Source organism: Macaca nemestrina, chromosome 3 (assembly GCF_043159975.1).
Source record: "Macaca nemestrina isolate mMacNem1 chromosome 3, mMacNem.hap1, whole genome shotgun sequence".
Lineage (NCBI taxonomy): Eukaryota > Metazoa > Chordata > Mammalia > Primates > Cercopithecidae > Macaca > Macaca nemestrina.
In genome coordinates, this window is record NC_092127.1 from 4,715,906 (window position 1) to 4,732,605 (window position 16,700).

A 16,700-nucleotide genomic window follows, 5' to 3' on the forward strand; every position below is an offset into this window, starting at 1 on the left:
AATCCTTCCGGAGAAGCGGGAGTTTCGGCCGCAGGTTTTGGCTCTGCCGGCGCGCACGTAACCAGGAAACAGGGAGCCGCACGCAGCTCCCCGTCGACGCCGCGCTCAGAAGCCGCTGTGCACGGCGCTGCTGCCGCCTCGGCGCCGGGGAATGCGAGTTCCTTTATCTCGCGCGCCGTCGCCCGCTTCCCAACCCGGGGCGTGAAGGCAGGGACTGCGAGCGCGAATTCGAGGGGATGGCTGTCCCGAGCGGCAACGGCCGAGCCCGGCCCCCGCAGGGGTCCTTGTGGAGGAGCCCCCGGGGAGAGGCCGCAGCACGCTGGGGCCGTCACGCCGGTCCACGCCGGGCTCTCCTCACGGGAGAGCGGCCCCGGCCGCGTGCGATTCGGACCCGCGGGGCTGGGGATGGCGCCCTCCTGCGCCGCGGGTGCTGCCGGGCGTGCGTCGCTGCTTTGGTAGAACAGACCTGACTTCCGATGGCTGCCGCTGACGTCAGAGCTGCTCCCTAGACTCTCCCTAAGCGCCTTTCCAGAAGGATCTGCGTAGACACCAAAGCTCCAGCCTAGTGGTTTCTTTTCCCCTACACTTTTAGTGATTCCCTTGTGTTGATGCCTTTGAAAGCACGGAGGAATAAATACGTTTGTTATTGTGCTGTTAGAAGACAAGCTCATGCTTGTCCTCTAAAGATAAGTGGTCTTTTCATTCTAATTTTTGTTTTGTAGTAAGAGCCATAAAATTTGCAATCGCAAGTTTATGTTGTTAGTTACCCAAGGGGTGGTTTTAAGCATTTTTACTCATATGAATGTTTGAACATAAATGTGTGTTCAAACATAGAATCATTCTTACATTAGGTATTTTTAATACTTAAACTATTCGCAATACCTTTTAATGACATTTAAAGAATGGCAGTGCAGAGATTACTGTCAGAGAGTTGTGAGGTGATCACGTGTCCATATTGCCAATTTCCCTTTTGTTTAAATTCAGTAAACATTCCTTTTTAAAACACATGCATTGAAGCTTCAGGTTTGCACAGAAGTTCATTTTCAGGAATTCCCTTCAAAGAGTATCAGACACGTTCTTAGAGTTTTGAACATAAATATTGCAGTTAGCATATGTAATGGGATATTTGTGTGGTGAAAGTGCCTCCATATTTCATATCTTTTCTTTGAAACAAGATTTCTGTTCAGTATGCATTAAGTCTGGTAGTTATATTTTAACTGCCTGTTACATATGTAAATTTCATAAGGAAAGGAAATTTTGGGAGTCGTTAACAACTTTTCTCCCTTTAATCACAGCGTACTTGTCCATAGCTCACATTGTTTTCAGAAAAAATAGTTATATCTCAGCTGGATATCTGACTTATCCTTAGTAATGGGCCTAGAAACTATAAACTGAACAAAGCTTATAATGCAGGAAAACAGGATAAGTACATTTGGGGGACAATATCTTACTGGCAAGTAACTGGAGTTTCACCAGGCGTGTAGCAGGTGGGATCAGTATTCTAAAAAGGAAGATGATCTAAGATGCATATTCAGTAGGTGTTCTCCTAAGCAGTGCTAATTCTGCGTGTTTTAATTGCTGGTAGATGTGTTTCCAGAACGAGGATGCCATTTACAGCGAGTGTTAAAAAAAAAAAAATGTTGGATGATGAGTAAGTGACCAAATAAATGCGAGGTGTGTGGGCCGAATCTTGAGGGTAGGAGTTTGCTAAGTAGTCCAGGAAGGGAAGAGTATTTCTAAGAAGTGTAAAATATCTTCCAGTATTGAGAGCACTGTATGTGGTTCAGTCTGGGGGCAGTGTGTAATCCACATACAGCAGTGATGTGAAATAGAGAGAGGCTGACAAATGAGAAAGTATTAACCACTAACGTCTATTCGTTTGTTATATTACAAGTTGATATTAATTGAGCACTTGTGCCTCAAAACTAATGCTCATAGGTATTATCTGCATTTTACAGAAGAGGAAATTGAGGCTTAGGGAGGTCCATTAACTTGTCATGTTTATTAGGAGGTAAACCAGGGATTTGAACTCAGTTTGACTCCAGACCCCACATTCTTGTCGTATCTATGTGTTTTAAATAATTTTGGTCACCTCTGGTAAATTCAGGCTACTAAGATTGGTTTCTTTAATGCAAACTAAAGTTGTTTTTTTTTTTCTTTTCTCTCCTCTGAAACACAGTCTCGCTCTGTTGCCCAGACTGGAGTGCAGTGGCGTGATTTCAGCTCACTGCTACCTCCATCTCCCCGGGTTCAAGCGATTCTCGTGCCTCAGCCACCCAAGTAGCTGGACTTACTGCTGTGCACCACCACACCCAGCTAATTTTTGTATTTTTAGTAGAGACGGGGTTTCACTATGTTGCCCAGGCTGGTCTCAAACGCCTAACCTCCAGTGATCCACCTGCTTTGGCCTTCCAAAGTGTTGGGATTACAGGCGTGAGCCACCACGCCTGGCCACGAAAGAGTCTTCACAGAAAATCATTATAATCCATAGAAAAACAACTTTAGTGTAGCCTTGTTCCTGGCATTGAATCTCCCACAATACTAAACCTAGTACTTCCTATTCAAGTAATTACTCTTGAGGGCCGGGCGCGGTGGCTCACGCCTGTAATCCCAGCATTTTGGGAGGCTGAGGCAGGTGAATCGCCTGAGGTCAGCAGTTCGAGACCAGCATGGCCAACATGGTGAAACCCTGGTCTCTACTAAAAATACAAAAAATTAGCTGGGTGTGGTGGCGGGCGCCTGTAATCCCAGCTACTCAGGAGGCTAAGTAGAGAATCACTTGAACCTGGGAGGCGGAGGTTGCAGTGAGCTGAGATCACACCACTGCACTCCAGCCTGGGTGAAAGAGCAAGACTTCATCTCAAAAAAAAAGAAAAGTAATTACTCTTGAATAAGTGAATGGTGCCAGGTGAAAATTATTAAAAGTAGTTGCCGGAACCGATAAGCTAATTTTGTCTATTTCCTGCTTGCAGTGGTTTTCCTGTTAAACACTGGAAAACGTTACCAAAACGCACAGTGTTGAAAGGAGTAATTGACAATACCTGATTCCTACTTGCCACTATTTTAAAACATTAATTGGATTGTGTACGTGTAGTAATGCCATAGAAAACTTTAGCTCTAAAGCACGTGAAATAATGTAAAGTTAAACTCAAAATCTCGCCAGATGCAGTGGCTCACGCCTGTAATCCCAACACTTTGGGAGGCTTGAGGCAGGCAGATCGCTCGTGGCCAGGAATTCGAGATCAGCCTGGCCTACATGGTGAAACCGTCTCTACTAAAAATACAAAAAGTAGCCAGGTATGTGGTACGTGCCTGTAATGCCAGCTACTTGAGAGGCTGAGGTGGGAGAATCACTTGAACCCAGGAGGCAGAGGTTGCAGTGGGCCGAGATTGTGCCACTGCACTCCAGCCTGGGTGACAGAGCGAGGCCTCATCTCCAAAAATACTGAAAACTAAAAATCCCAGTAGCTGGCCTGGTTTCACATGTATTTTTTAAATCCCTTGAGAAGATCATAACTGTCATGCGCGTCCGTGTGAAGTGACCACCAAACAGGCTTTGTGTGAGCAGTAAAGCTTTTTAATCACCTGGGTGCAGGCGGGCTGAGTCCCGGAAAGAGTCAGCGAAGGTAGGTAAGGGTGGGGCCGTTTTATAGAATTTGGGTAGGTAAAGGAAAATGACAGTCAAAGGGGGGTTGTTCTCTAGCAGGCAGGGGTGGGGGTCACAAGGTGCTCAGTGGGGGAGCTTTTTGAGCCAGTATGAGCCAGGAAAGGGGATTTCACAAGATAATGTCATCGCTTAAGGCAAGGACCGGCCATTTTCACTTCTTTTGTGGTGGAATGTCATCGGTTAAGGTGGGGCAGGGCATTTTCACTTCTTTTGTGATTTTTCAGTTATTTCAGGCCATCTGGGCATATATGTGCAAGTCACAGGGGATGCGATGGCTTGGCTTGGGCTCAGAGGCCTGAGAGTAACACCAAAGCATTGAAGTAATATGCATCAAGCATTTCCGAATATGATGTCTTAATTCTTTATTGCCAGCCAGGCGCCCATGGGATATCAGTGTTGACCAGTCCACTGGGTCTTAGAGGTAACAATATTTTTATTAATAATGATATTATGGCAATAATACTTCTATCGTTCCAAATGTGACAGCTTTTCAAAGACAGAAGCTTATAGCCAGATCTGGAATTTCAATAGATTTTTATTTTAAACTTTTTTTAAAACATCGACAGATTTAAATGAATTAATTAATCAAATATAATTCTGTTCTTCATTGGCCACTGTCAAGAAATCCATGGCCCTAATGATTGTAAAAACGGAAGGATTTCCCACAAATTCTTCTTCCTCTTTAACATAAATTCTTCCAGCCTTGATAACTCAAACTTCTTGGGGAAGGTGATAAATTGTATAGTTATTCTAAACAACTGCTGCAACAAGACATTGTGGCAAAATGAAAAGACAAAGTATAGTTATCCTCTTTTGATGATGTTTACTTTCCTGAGAGCCTGTAATCGAAAGGGATCCAGTGGTCTCAATGGTTTAAAAAAAAAAAAAAAAGTGTCCACTTCTTCACTGTTGTGATAAGAACTTGGACAACTTGAAAGGTATTTCATATTTTTGTTATTTCTGCTCCTGGTTATATATTCTTTCAATGAAATGTGGAAATTACATATGATAAATTTATAGAATTACATGAAGTAGAGAAAAAGGTAGAACGTTAGTCCTTAATATTAAACCGATCGATGGAGGCAACCAGGTTTATTGTTGGAGAGGGAAGTTACAGATAAGTAGAGAAGGCTAAAATGAGCCATGTAGTAATGCATATGTCCAAAATGTCATTAAGAATTCATAGTTAGCTTAATATAGATTCAGATGGAGAGAAGCAGAAAGAATTATAGATGTGTATGTATACATGGGTTATACATATACATATGTTCTAGCTCTGCCTGCTGTGAGAGGACCTAAAGCAGTGACACCCCAGTAAAAATGAACACACCCAGTACCCAGATCTGGGTTTCTAATGCCATTCTCTAGTAAAAGAAACCAGGGCTCCTTGCAGAAATTGCTGATTCTAGGGCTGGGGCAGGGAAAATACAAGCTGAGCCTATAGCGTCGTGTATACCACAACAAGGAAGAAAATACTCAAAAAGCAGAAGGATCGGGTGTGTCAACGGGACCCAGGAGCCAACCTGAAAGAGCTCCCAGTGGACAAAACTGGAACAAACTCATGTACTATTGGATTATAACTCAATAAATAGTTATCCATGAGTCTATACTGATATAAACAACTGAATGAATAAATAAGTAAATGGGAGATGGGAGACAGAAGACAATGCTGCTTTACAGAAGAATTTCAAATAATGTAGATTTCAAATACTTAATTTCAAATACTTAATGAAGATGAATTCCGCCTCCAATGCCTTCTTGAATGTGGGCTACACATAATGACTTGCTTCCAAAAAATGGAGTATGGGAAGGGGGAAAATAAATAACTTTACAATAGAGAAGCCTATTGGATGCTGCCGTGGCCAGGTAATTGTTAACATCCTCACTGGAAAGTCCTGCTGACGATGTGATGGTTGACACGATGGGATGAGAAGGCCACTTCACCTCTTTGGTATTCTTCCCCAAAACCCATAGCCCAGTCTAATCATGAGTAAAACAGATGAACGTTGATTGAGGACGTTCTATAGGATACACAGCTAGTATTCCTCAAAACTGTCAAGGTTATGAAAAACAAGGAAAGTTTAAGAAACTGCCACAGACCAGAAGAGGCTCAGGAGACATGCTGACTGGTAATAGTGTGGTGACTTGGATGGGATCCTGGCACAGCAAAAGGACTTTAATGGAGAGATCAGTAAAATCCTAATGAAGTATAGAGTTTTAGGTAACTCACGAACCAATGTTGGTTTCTTAGTTGTGGCAGACATACCATAATAATGTCATGTTGACAGTGGGGGAAATTGAGGGGACACTTGGGTGTTTTTGCAACTTTTCTGTACATCTCAAATTGTTGTAAAACAAAGTGTACTTCAAAAAAGAGGAATTGAGGCCAGTAAAAGCTCTCACAGTGGCAGAGTTCTCATAGCTGTTTGGTCTGCTTATCCAACACACTTCATTTCCTCGTAAGACATGCTGACTGCCCATTGCCCTTGTTATGCCTAGACCGTTTATTCCCCGAAGAAGACCACCAGAGTCCAGAGTCAAAGCTAAGCAGCAAGGATCTTTATTACAGGTTCGAACCTGGAACTCTCCCTCGCTCGTGAAACGAGACGGGCAGGAGAGCTCCCCCACTCAGCTCCGAACAATGTTATATAGTCTAAGAAAAGTGGGCATAGAGTTATTATACAAATCAGATATATGATTGGCTAGTGTTTGAACAAGGCGATTTGGCTAACTATGATTGGTTCCTGCCATTTCTGATATTTTGGTTCAAACTTTGAGGCGGGAGAGCAGGTTTATGGCAGCAAGAGTTTATCTTACTTAAACACGTCTTGTGACCTTGCCTCAGAACTTACAAAATCTCTGGTATGTGCAAAACAAAATCTCTGGTACGTGCAGAAAACCAGGTACTCACAGAACTTACGAAATCTCTGGTATGTGCAAAGATTAGAGAGCAGAACAAGGGTGTAGCGGGTGGGGGGCGGGTACACATCTATCTTTGTGTCCTTTCACCCTGACCATTGGAAGGCCATAGGCATTCTCTAGAATGTCAGTCGCTTGGGCTCACACCAGTTGAACTGTATGCTTACCAAGAGTCTGTTTTTCCACACCTGGAAGGATTATTATAAAATGTAATTCAATTAAATACTTTTTCTTTTTTTGAAATGGAGTCTTGCTCTGTCACCCAGGCTGGAGTGCAGTGGCGCCATCTCAGCTCACTGTAACCTCTGCCTCCTAGGTTCAAGCAATTCTTCTGCCTCAGCCTCCCTAGTAGCTGGGACTACAGGCATGTGCCACCACGCCCAGCTAATTTTTTTGTATTTTTAGTATAGACAGGATTTCACCATGTTGGTCAGGCTGGTCTTGAACTCCTGACCTCAAATGATCCGCCTGCCTCGGCCTCTCAAAGTGCTGGGATTACAAGCATGAGCCACCCTGCCCGGCCTCAATTAAATATTATGTAACTGATGAGATATGAGTAAGACATGAGAGCTTGTTTTTAAGAAAATGAATGCTTTCAAAGTCAAGTCACTACGGAAAATTGTTTTGAAGTAGATGAGAATATTAAGTCAACTGTAAAAGATGGGGGAAAGAATTCTGTACTTGGATTGTTTATGGGCATTTTAAAATTTATACTCCATTTTAAAGAAGCCTAATCTGGAATTCTTATGCCCATGATTTATGCAATACAATGCTAAATTCTCACAGTCGAACACTAGTTAAATCACTTCTGGCCCTAAATGAAAAGATTGGGAAATAACTAATTTTTTTACACATTTTGAGTATAAAGTGCAGATGGCATTTTTGGACACTCTTTTATTAATCTCCACTGTCATTCTTGTTTGACCTCCTGCCACTCCCAAGAATGCTAGGTTAGAGGGCTCCGAATGTGTTTACTGTGCAGTCTGTTTCTTTCACTTAAAGAATATAAGGACCGTAGATGAACAGATACTAAGGTTGTCAGAAATTTGTATTACCAGTTGCACCTGCATAAAATTGGATAACTAAAAATGATTTACTTGATGATTTGAGACACTCAAAAGTTTAAAACTCAGTTTTTTTTTTTTTTTAATGAAGGTCATTTAAAGTGCCTGGAAAATGTAGAATACTAGATACATACTCTGAATAGAACTTATCTCAGCATCATACATTACATTGTTATTCACTTGTTTTAATTATTATTTTAGGCCAGCACGGTGGCTCACGCCTCTAACCCCAGCACTTTGGGAGGGTGAGGTGGGTGGATCACGAGGTCAGGAGTTCAAGACCAGTTTGGCCAACATAGTGAAACCCGTCTCTACTAAAAAAATACAAAAAATTAGCCGGGTGTGCTGGCGTGTGCCTGTAATCCCAGCTACTTGGGAGACTGAGATGGGAGAATCACGTGAACGTGGGAGGTGGAGGTTGCAGTGAACCGAGATTGCGCCATTGTACTCCAGCCTGGGCAACAGTGCAAGACTCCGTCTCAAGCGGGGTGGGGACCTTGTGAGGAATATGGAGCTGCTGTAGGCAAGGACAGATAACCTTATGGCTGTCCATCTGTGGCCAGTGGTAGTACGTTTATAACTTCACGACAGTATTATTACAGAAATTTTGAGAAATAGAGAAGAGAAACGTACAGGTCCACAGTCTCTTACTTGCAATTCAAAAATAACATGAAGGTCTGAAACGAAGTATGTTTATAATTCTTAAGGCAGGAAGATCATCTTACCTGCACGCACCGGAGACTTTATTTAGTGTTTATTCCATTTTTTGTGAACAATATTACATTTTACTGCAGAAATACAATTATGGCAAAAGGGTGCAATTCTAGAGCATGCCCAGGAGGTTCTGCAGTGGGGGGTACATGTGTTATATGTTATTTGTACGTTGTGTGACAATTCCAAAATCCAAACGCGTCTTCATTCGAAAACGTATCTGTTCCCAAGCTTTCAGCTAAGGCATTATACACCTGCACATAATCCACAGTTCAACACAGTGGTTTTTTGTGGGTTGGTTTGTTTTTGAGACTGAGTCTCACCATTGCCCAGGCTGCAGTGCAGGGGCGCAATCTCAGCTCACTGCAGTCTCTGCCCCTCGTCTCCCGCCTCAGCCTCCCGAGTAGCTGGGATTACAGGTGTGCACCACCACGCCCAGCTAATTTTTGTATTTTTAGTGGAGATGGAGTTTCACTCTGTTGGCCATGCTGGTCCTGAACTCCGGACCTCGTGATCCACCTGCCTCAGTCTCACAAAGTGCTGGGATTACAGGCGTGAGCCACCGCGCCCGGCCTGGGATGATGTTACCATACATGCAGTTTGTCCAGGGACATGGGGAGGTGGGGTGACAAGCAGTGTTAATGGGCCTGCAAAGGAATATTGTATAAAAGATTTATCTGGTTTCTGTTCAATGTGGTTCTCATACTCTAGGACAGAGGTCAATGTAAATTTTGGTTATGACAGATTTTTTTCAGTTCTCTTTGTGACCCTGATTTTGTCCACTCTTTTTATGATTTATGCCACACTTGGATGGTGATGAGCAATTATCACATAGTTTAAGGAATTCTACTCATGTATTTTACTAGCTGACCTCGGGGGGGTATACCAGCCCAGAGTGTATTTATAGCTCTAACAGTGTCAGCTCCAGCGAGGACCCGGCAGCCGTAACTGCCAACAAGGTTTTCCCCATTGGGAACAGGACAGATAGACGTGTGGGTCCCACACAAATGGCAGGAAGATTTTGAGCATATCAGTGTTTCTTAGCCTGTTTTATTTGATCACAGAACACATGGTAAATCCGAGAAAAATAAAATCAAAAGCTACTGGACTCTTTCATCCCGTGCTTGCCACAGCTTATCTGGTCTTAAAACACATCCTGTCTTTCCCCACTTTTCCTCTCTTCAGGGCCTGATGGTGTAAATCTGCCACACCCAAAAGGAAGGGCGTGGGGAAAAAGCACTTTTGTTTTAAACACACAAATGGATGTAGCTGGATATGGAGGGGCGGTGCGGGGAGGGCGCGGAGCGGGAAGAACAGAAAGCTACTGCCTGAATCAATATTGTCTTTTGAGATCTCAGTAATAGTTATTCTTTTCTAATTTTTCATCATGTATGTGTAGATGGTGTTTCCAATTACTATATGAACACTATAGGGTTTTTAAAAACTCCTATTAGGCAGTAGTACTGAAAGGAAAAATAACGGTAAACATGGGGGTTTGAGGGTTTGCCAGGAGGCTTATTTCTCTCTGTTTTCGTGGGCACTAGGAACATGATCTAGTATGACAGGAACTTCAGTGTTGAACCTCAATTTTAAAAGAACTTTAAATACAGTTATTCATTATTTCATTTCAACACTTGATTAGGCCAACTAGTAAGTGTAAAAGAGCCAGTCAGAAGCATCAGCAAATACAATTCAATTAATTAAAAAAACCCAGAAACTTTAAACGCTTGGCCCACTGAAAGTTAAATGGAATGTCTAGGCTCATATTTATATGACATAGTCTAGGGTGCTGTTTTAGTCTGTTCCTCCTTCTATAACAAAATTCCTTAGATTGGGTAATTTATAAACAACCGAAATTGATTTCTCATAGTTCTGGAGGTTGGGAAGTCCCAAAATCAAGGCACTGGCAGTTTCAGTGTCTGGTGAGAGTTCACAGTCTGCTTCCAGGACAGTGCCTTGTTGCGTCCTCACACGGCAGAAGGCCGAATGACAAAAGGGTGAGCTATCTCCCTCTAACCCTTTCCTAAGGGCACAGATCCCATCCTTAAGAGCAGAGCCCTCATGGTCCAGTCACTCCCTGGGGCTCCACCTCTTAATACCATCACCTTAGGGGGTAAAGTTTCAACATGTGAACTTTGGAGGGACACACACTCTAAGCATAGCAGGTACTGTGTCAGGATGAGGACTCAGCATGTAGTTGTACTCATGGGCAACAGTTATTACAGCAAAGGAATACACAACAAGGTTAGCAACAACAACAAAGGCACAGGTGGAATCCGAAGAAACCCACGCCCAGGCTTACGTTCTCTCCCTTTTCGTGAGGAAGCACACAGCGCATCCGCCTGTCTCCAGTGGTGAAGAATGCAGGGACCTGTGCGCAGTGTCTGTCCCTGAGGAAGCCCAGGAGAGAAGTTTTTGTCGGGGGCAACTCATGTGGGCGTCCTCTGCCTTGCAGCTACCACAATGACAGAATCCCACAAGGAGAGCAGATACTCACCACAGATCATATTGTTTGTGCAGCAGTTGAAACACAGCAAAACCAGTCTTACCAGTTAGGGGATGGAAGTGCCAAGTTCCTGATGTCGGCCAAATGCCAGCCTTGCCAGCATGCCCTTATAAAGATGGCAGCCTCGGGCCTGCCGTGTTCACTGTTTTCTGCATAGGTACACAACCCACATGACACTACCATACTTAAAACACATTTCGCAGCAGTAGTGTGTTTTTGGAGATGGGGTCTCGCTCTGTCACCCAGGCTGGAGTGCAGTGGCACAATCATAGCTCACTGCAGCCTCAAACTCCTGGGCCCAAAGGATCGTCCCACCTCAGCCTCCTGAGTAGCTGGGACTGTAGGTGTGCACCACCACACCTGGCTAATTTTTTTATTTTTAATTTTTTTGGAAGGACAGGGCCTCACTATGTTGCCCTGCCTTGTCTTGAACTTGTGGCCTCAAGTGATCCTCCCACCTTGATCTCCCAAAGTTCTGGGACTACAGGAATGAACCACCACACCCAGCCTGAATACAATTAGAGGGTTCAGAGCACAAAGTTTAAATGCAAAGTTGCCTATAAAAGATGTAATATACATACTTCAAAACACAACTACTGAGGTGGAAGTATAACAAATGATGAGGGAAGAATGATCTTTTCAACAAACAGGCACTGGGCAAATGGATATCCACACGCAAAAGAATTAATTTGGACCTTTCCCTCATATACAGAATGAACTCAGTGGATCAAAGACCTAAATGTAAGAGTAAATATAAGACTCTTAGAAGAAAACACAGGGGTTAACCTTTGTGACCTTGGATTAGGCAATGGTTTTTTTTAGATGTGACACCTAAAACACAGGCAAGAAAAGAAAAAATAGAAAAACTGGACTGCATTAAAAATAAAAGGTTTTCAGATCAAAAGAAACTATTAAAGAAAAAAATCCACACATTGGGAAAAAATTATAAATTATACATCTGGTATGAGACTAGTATGTGGAATATATAAAGAACTATTATAACCCAACTGGAAAATGGGCAAAGGCTTTGAATAGACATTTACAAATGCAGATGCAAAATGGGTAAGAAGCACAGGAAAAGATGCTCAACATGATTTTTCATTAGAGAAATGCAAATCAAAACAACAATGAGATGGCACTTCACATCCACTCAGATGGCGATAATAAAGATGGGCAACAAAAGTGTCGGTGAAGATGTAGAACCTTATACATTGTTGGTAGGGATGTGAAATGGTACAGCCCCTTTGAAATACAGATTGGCATTTTCCCAAAATGTCAAACACAGAATTACCATACGACCCAGCAATTCCACTCCTAGGTACGTACCCAAGAGAATTGAAAACATATATCCTCACAAAAACTAGTACACAGATGTTTGTTGCAGCATTATTCATAACAGGCCAAAGCTGCAAACAATACAAGTGCTTATCAACTGATGAACAGATTTTTAAAAAATGTGGTATATCCATATAATGAAATGTTAATCATCCATAAAAGGAATGAAATATTGATACATGCAACAAAGGACATGAATGTTGTAAACATTATGCTAAGTGAAAGAAGCCAGACAGAAAAGACCATGTGTTCTATGATTCCATTTATATAGAATATCCAAAATAGGCAAATCCGTAGAGACAGAAAGTGGATTAGCGCTTGCCAGGAATTGAAGGGATGAGGAGAATGGGGAGTGGCTGCCAATGCTACAGGGTTTCTTCTGGATGATGAAAAGGTTTTGGAATTCCATAGTGGTAATGGTTGCACAACTTTGTAATTATGTTAAAAACCTCTGAATTGTACATTTTAAAAGGGTGAATTTTATGGTATGTGAATTATATCTCAATTTGTAAAAAGTGTAACAAGTGGATTAACATAAATGTTAATTCAGGAAATCAGAAGTATAAAGATGCAGGATGAGCCATACAATAATTTCCTCACATTCTTCTGAAGAACAGACTGAAGCCCCCCAAAACAGCAGTAGTTTCCTGTCCCTCTTTGGAAATAGCCAGGACTCTTCAGCCTGAATTAGAGGCTGTCTCATACTTGTCACAGTCAGGACAACTGAAAACTTTTTACTAGGACTCCTGATAAGTCAGCCTAATTGAATGGATGCTTTACATTCAGAATTCAAATGAACCAAGCAGTCTTCCCATAAATTACTCAAACTACCAGAAATCTAAACCAGCAATTAATTTAAAAAGGGATTTTGTGCCCAATCACTTAGAAACTATTTGGCAGTATCTACAAAAGCTGACTATGCATACTCATTGATCCAGTAACTACTACTACAATGTTTATCCCCAACAAAAATATGTACAAATTTTCAGGAAAAAGCAGGCACAAGAATGTTCCTAATAGTTAAAAACAGAAGCTACCCAAAGTCCATCAAGTAGAAAAGATAAATTGTGATATATTCACACCATGTAATACAACAATATGAAGGAAAAAAAATTACAACACAACAAAATGGATGAATCAATGGCAAGGGAAAGAAGCTAGACACAAAATATTACACACTGTATGATTCCATTTATATAGTATAAAAAAACAAGAAAAAGTAACTTGTGCCATTACAGGTGCATATAGGATTTACACTTGAGTTCATGTAGTGACCAGAGGGGAATACAACAGGACTTCTAAAGTGCTGATAAGGATCTCTTTCTTGATCTGAGAGCTAGTTACATGGATGTGTCTGGCTTGTGAAAATTTATCAAGCTGTAAACTTATATATACATTTCTGTATCTTTCATTTACTTCAGTAAACAGTTTTTAAATGGATTGCTTTAACAGCAGACTAGATGTGGCTAAAGAGAGAATTAATAAAAAGGGAGAGGTTACTGAAGAGATTACCCAGAGTGTGTCAGAGAGAAAAAAAAACAGATGGAAAATCTGAAAGGCAAACTTAAGAGACATGAGAAGAAGGTCTTATCAAAACGCTGGAGAGAGAAATGAAATAGACTGGGGCCTCTGAAGAGCATGGTGGGTTGACTTGTGTTTCCAGCCAAAGATACACCTGAGTCCTAACTTCTGAAACATGTGAATGTGAACCTCTTTGGAAATAGGATATTTTACATGTAATCAAGTTAAGAGGAAGTCATGTTGGATTAGGGTGGGTGCCAACTCCAGTGACTGGTGTCCTCATAAGAGGGAAGAGAGAACACACAGAGATAGAGGAGACACGAAGGGAAGGCCATGTAAACACAGAGGCAGAGGTTGAGTTGTGCAGCTACAAGCCTAGGAACATCAGACATCACCAGCAACCACTAGAAGCTGGTGGGGGATGCTTAGGATGATTTTTTCCTAGGGCCAGAGGAAGCATGGCCCTGCCAACACCTTGATTTTGGACTTCTAGGCTCCAGAACTGTGAGAGAAGAAATTTCTGTTCTTTTTTTTTTTTTTTTTTTGTGAGACGGAGTCTCCCTCTGTCGCCCAGGCTGGAGTGCAGTGGCGGGATCTCAGCTCACTGCAAGCTCCGCCTCCCGGGTTCCCGCCATTCTCCTGCCTCAGCCTCCGAGTAGCTGGGACTACAGGCGCCGCCACCACGCCCGGCTAGTTTTTTGTATTTTTTTTTAGTAGAGACGGGGTTTCACCGTGTTAGCCAGGATGGTCTCCATCTCCTGACCTCGTGATCCGCCCGTCTCGGCCTCCCAAAGTGCTGGGATTACAGGCTTGAGCCACCGCGCCCGGCCAATTTCTGTTCTTTTAAGCCACAAAGTTTTTGATATTTTGTTTTAGTAGCCCTAGGAAACTAACACAAATTATTCCTGAGAATGTTTGAGAGCTAATAAAAGACACCAATCCAAGACAGGAAGCTCAAAATTCCCCAAACATAATAAATATCTAGTCAATCTAATAAATACCCAGTAAATCCATCAAAAAGGCAATACAATAAAAAATGAAATGTGAATAAGGTAGATAGAGTGAAAGTACAAAATAAGAAATAATTTCAATTCGGTGGTAATTAAAATAAATGTAAAAGAGCTAAATGTTCCGGTAATATTCAAAGATTATCAGCTTAGGTATAAACAACACACCAACAAATCTAAATGCATGCGATTTATGAAACACGCCTGAAATATGAACTACAAATCAACAACACAACCCAAAGGCAAAAAGACTTAAACATTTAAGAGAAATGACCAAGAAACATATGCAAAAGCAGCTTGTGGGGAGGATAGGGGTGCTTGGGTAGGGGTAGCAGGTGGGAGGAATAGGTGGAAATGTGTGGAAGGAAATGGGTGGAAATCACACGGGTGTACAGGAGACTTAAAGATAACGTGATTTTAAAAAATTGAGCGACAGCATGATGAAACCCTGTTTCTACTAAAATACAAAAAAATTAGCTGGATGTGGCGGCATGTGCCTGTAGTCCAGCTACTCAGGAGGCTGAGGCAGGGGAATGTATGAGCCCTGGAGGCAGAGGTTGCAGTGAGCTGAGATTGCGCCACTGCATTCCAGCCTGGGCAACAGAGCAAGACTCCATCTCTAAAACAAGAAAGTGAGTGACAGGTACTTGGATGTTAATTGTCTAGTTGTTATTCATTCTTTATTTGTATATCTGAAAATTGTTTGTATCTATTCAGCATTCAATTTTATAAACTTGAAAAGTTAAATACAAGTTTTCAACATTATGATAAGTCTTGCATAATCATTCCTCACTTGTACGCACCTCTTTTTAGTTATGAGGACCTGGTCTATTCCAAACACTTCTCTCTTTTCCATGGGTTTTCAAGAAGTGAATCATTTCTTGATACTTCCATTCTGATTCTAATCTCTGCTCATCATAACCACAGAGGAGTCATAACTTGTCTGAATCTTTGAGGAAATAGTCATTTTCTTTCAGCCCTCAGAGGCGGCTCTAGTCTGTAGTTCTGCTTGATGCTGCTAATCGTCAGAAAAGCAGATCTATCGTTCCTTCTCTCTATGGAATCCCTACTCTCAGGTCATTCTTCCCTTCCTGCCACTGAGCATTTTCAATAACGTGATTCATCAATAACATTATTCAATAACAGCTAACTTTAGTCCTGTTCGCAATATCAAACATTTCACATAATGTTGCTTCTCAACTTTTTGGTCAAGATCAAGTATAATATCTGTTCTTATCAATTTAATATCTGATCCATCCTCTATCTGAAGACAAGAGATTAAATGGATTTTTGGAGCAGGGAGATGCAATAGGAGCTTGCTTCAACCCCACACATGGACATGGTATTGCAGTACCTCCTGGAACGCTGCGCCCTCCCTGCTCCAAAAAACATTCACATACTAGACCATCCATACCAGGCACAATGTGATCTAACATGTTATGGGAAGGAGAGTTATCCTTTATTATGCTAGCTGTAGAAAGATAAGAATAAATATATTTTCCTCCATGTGTCCATTGTCTTAGGTTTACTTCCCCAGAAGCAGAGTTCCTATTGGGATTTTTGTTCAAGTGTATACCAGGGGGTGGTCTCAGGAGAACAGCGCAGGAGACACGCTGAGCAAGAATGTGGATCTCAGGTAGAAACTAACTTCATTCTGACCTCACAGAGCACAATTACACTACCAAATTTATCTCACCTTGAGGCTAAGGGGTGTCAGGACTGTACAGGGTCTGCAATTCTACCCTACTTAACCACTAACAAGCCAGCCTGTTTCATGGATGCTGGCAGAAGACACAAGACTCTTGGATTAGAAACAGATTACTTTCTTACTTATAGCAGAAGCCATAACCAGAGTGTCAGCATGATGCTTGAGCCAGTTCTCCCTGCCCCCCAGTACCCACAGAGGTGACACAGAGGGCCCATTATGGATTCGCGCACACTCTGTGGGCTGCGTTATAACAGAGGAACAC

General features: G+C 42.1%; 1 protein-coding gene and 1 non-coding gene across 3 annotated transcripts in view; both read left to right on the forward strand.

The window, feature by feature from the left end:
• LRP2B (LRP2 binding protein) overlaps positions 1–16,700 on the forward strand; it is a 30,282-nt gene that overhangs the window by 560 nt on the left and 13,022 nt on the right. The gene's annotated exons all lie outside the window — the stretch shown is intronic.
• LOC112424054 (U2 spliceosomal RNA) lies at positions 15,919–16,106 on the forward strand. The gene has a single exon (XR_003014703.2). It is a non-coding gene; the product is annotated as a U2 spliceosomal RNA (small nuclear RNA).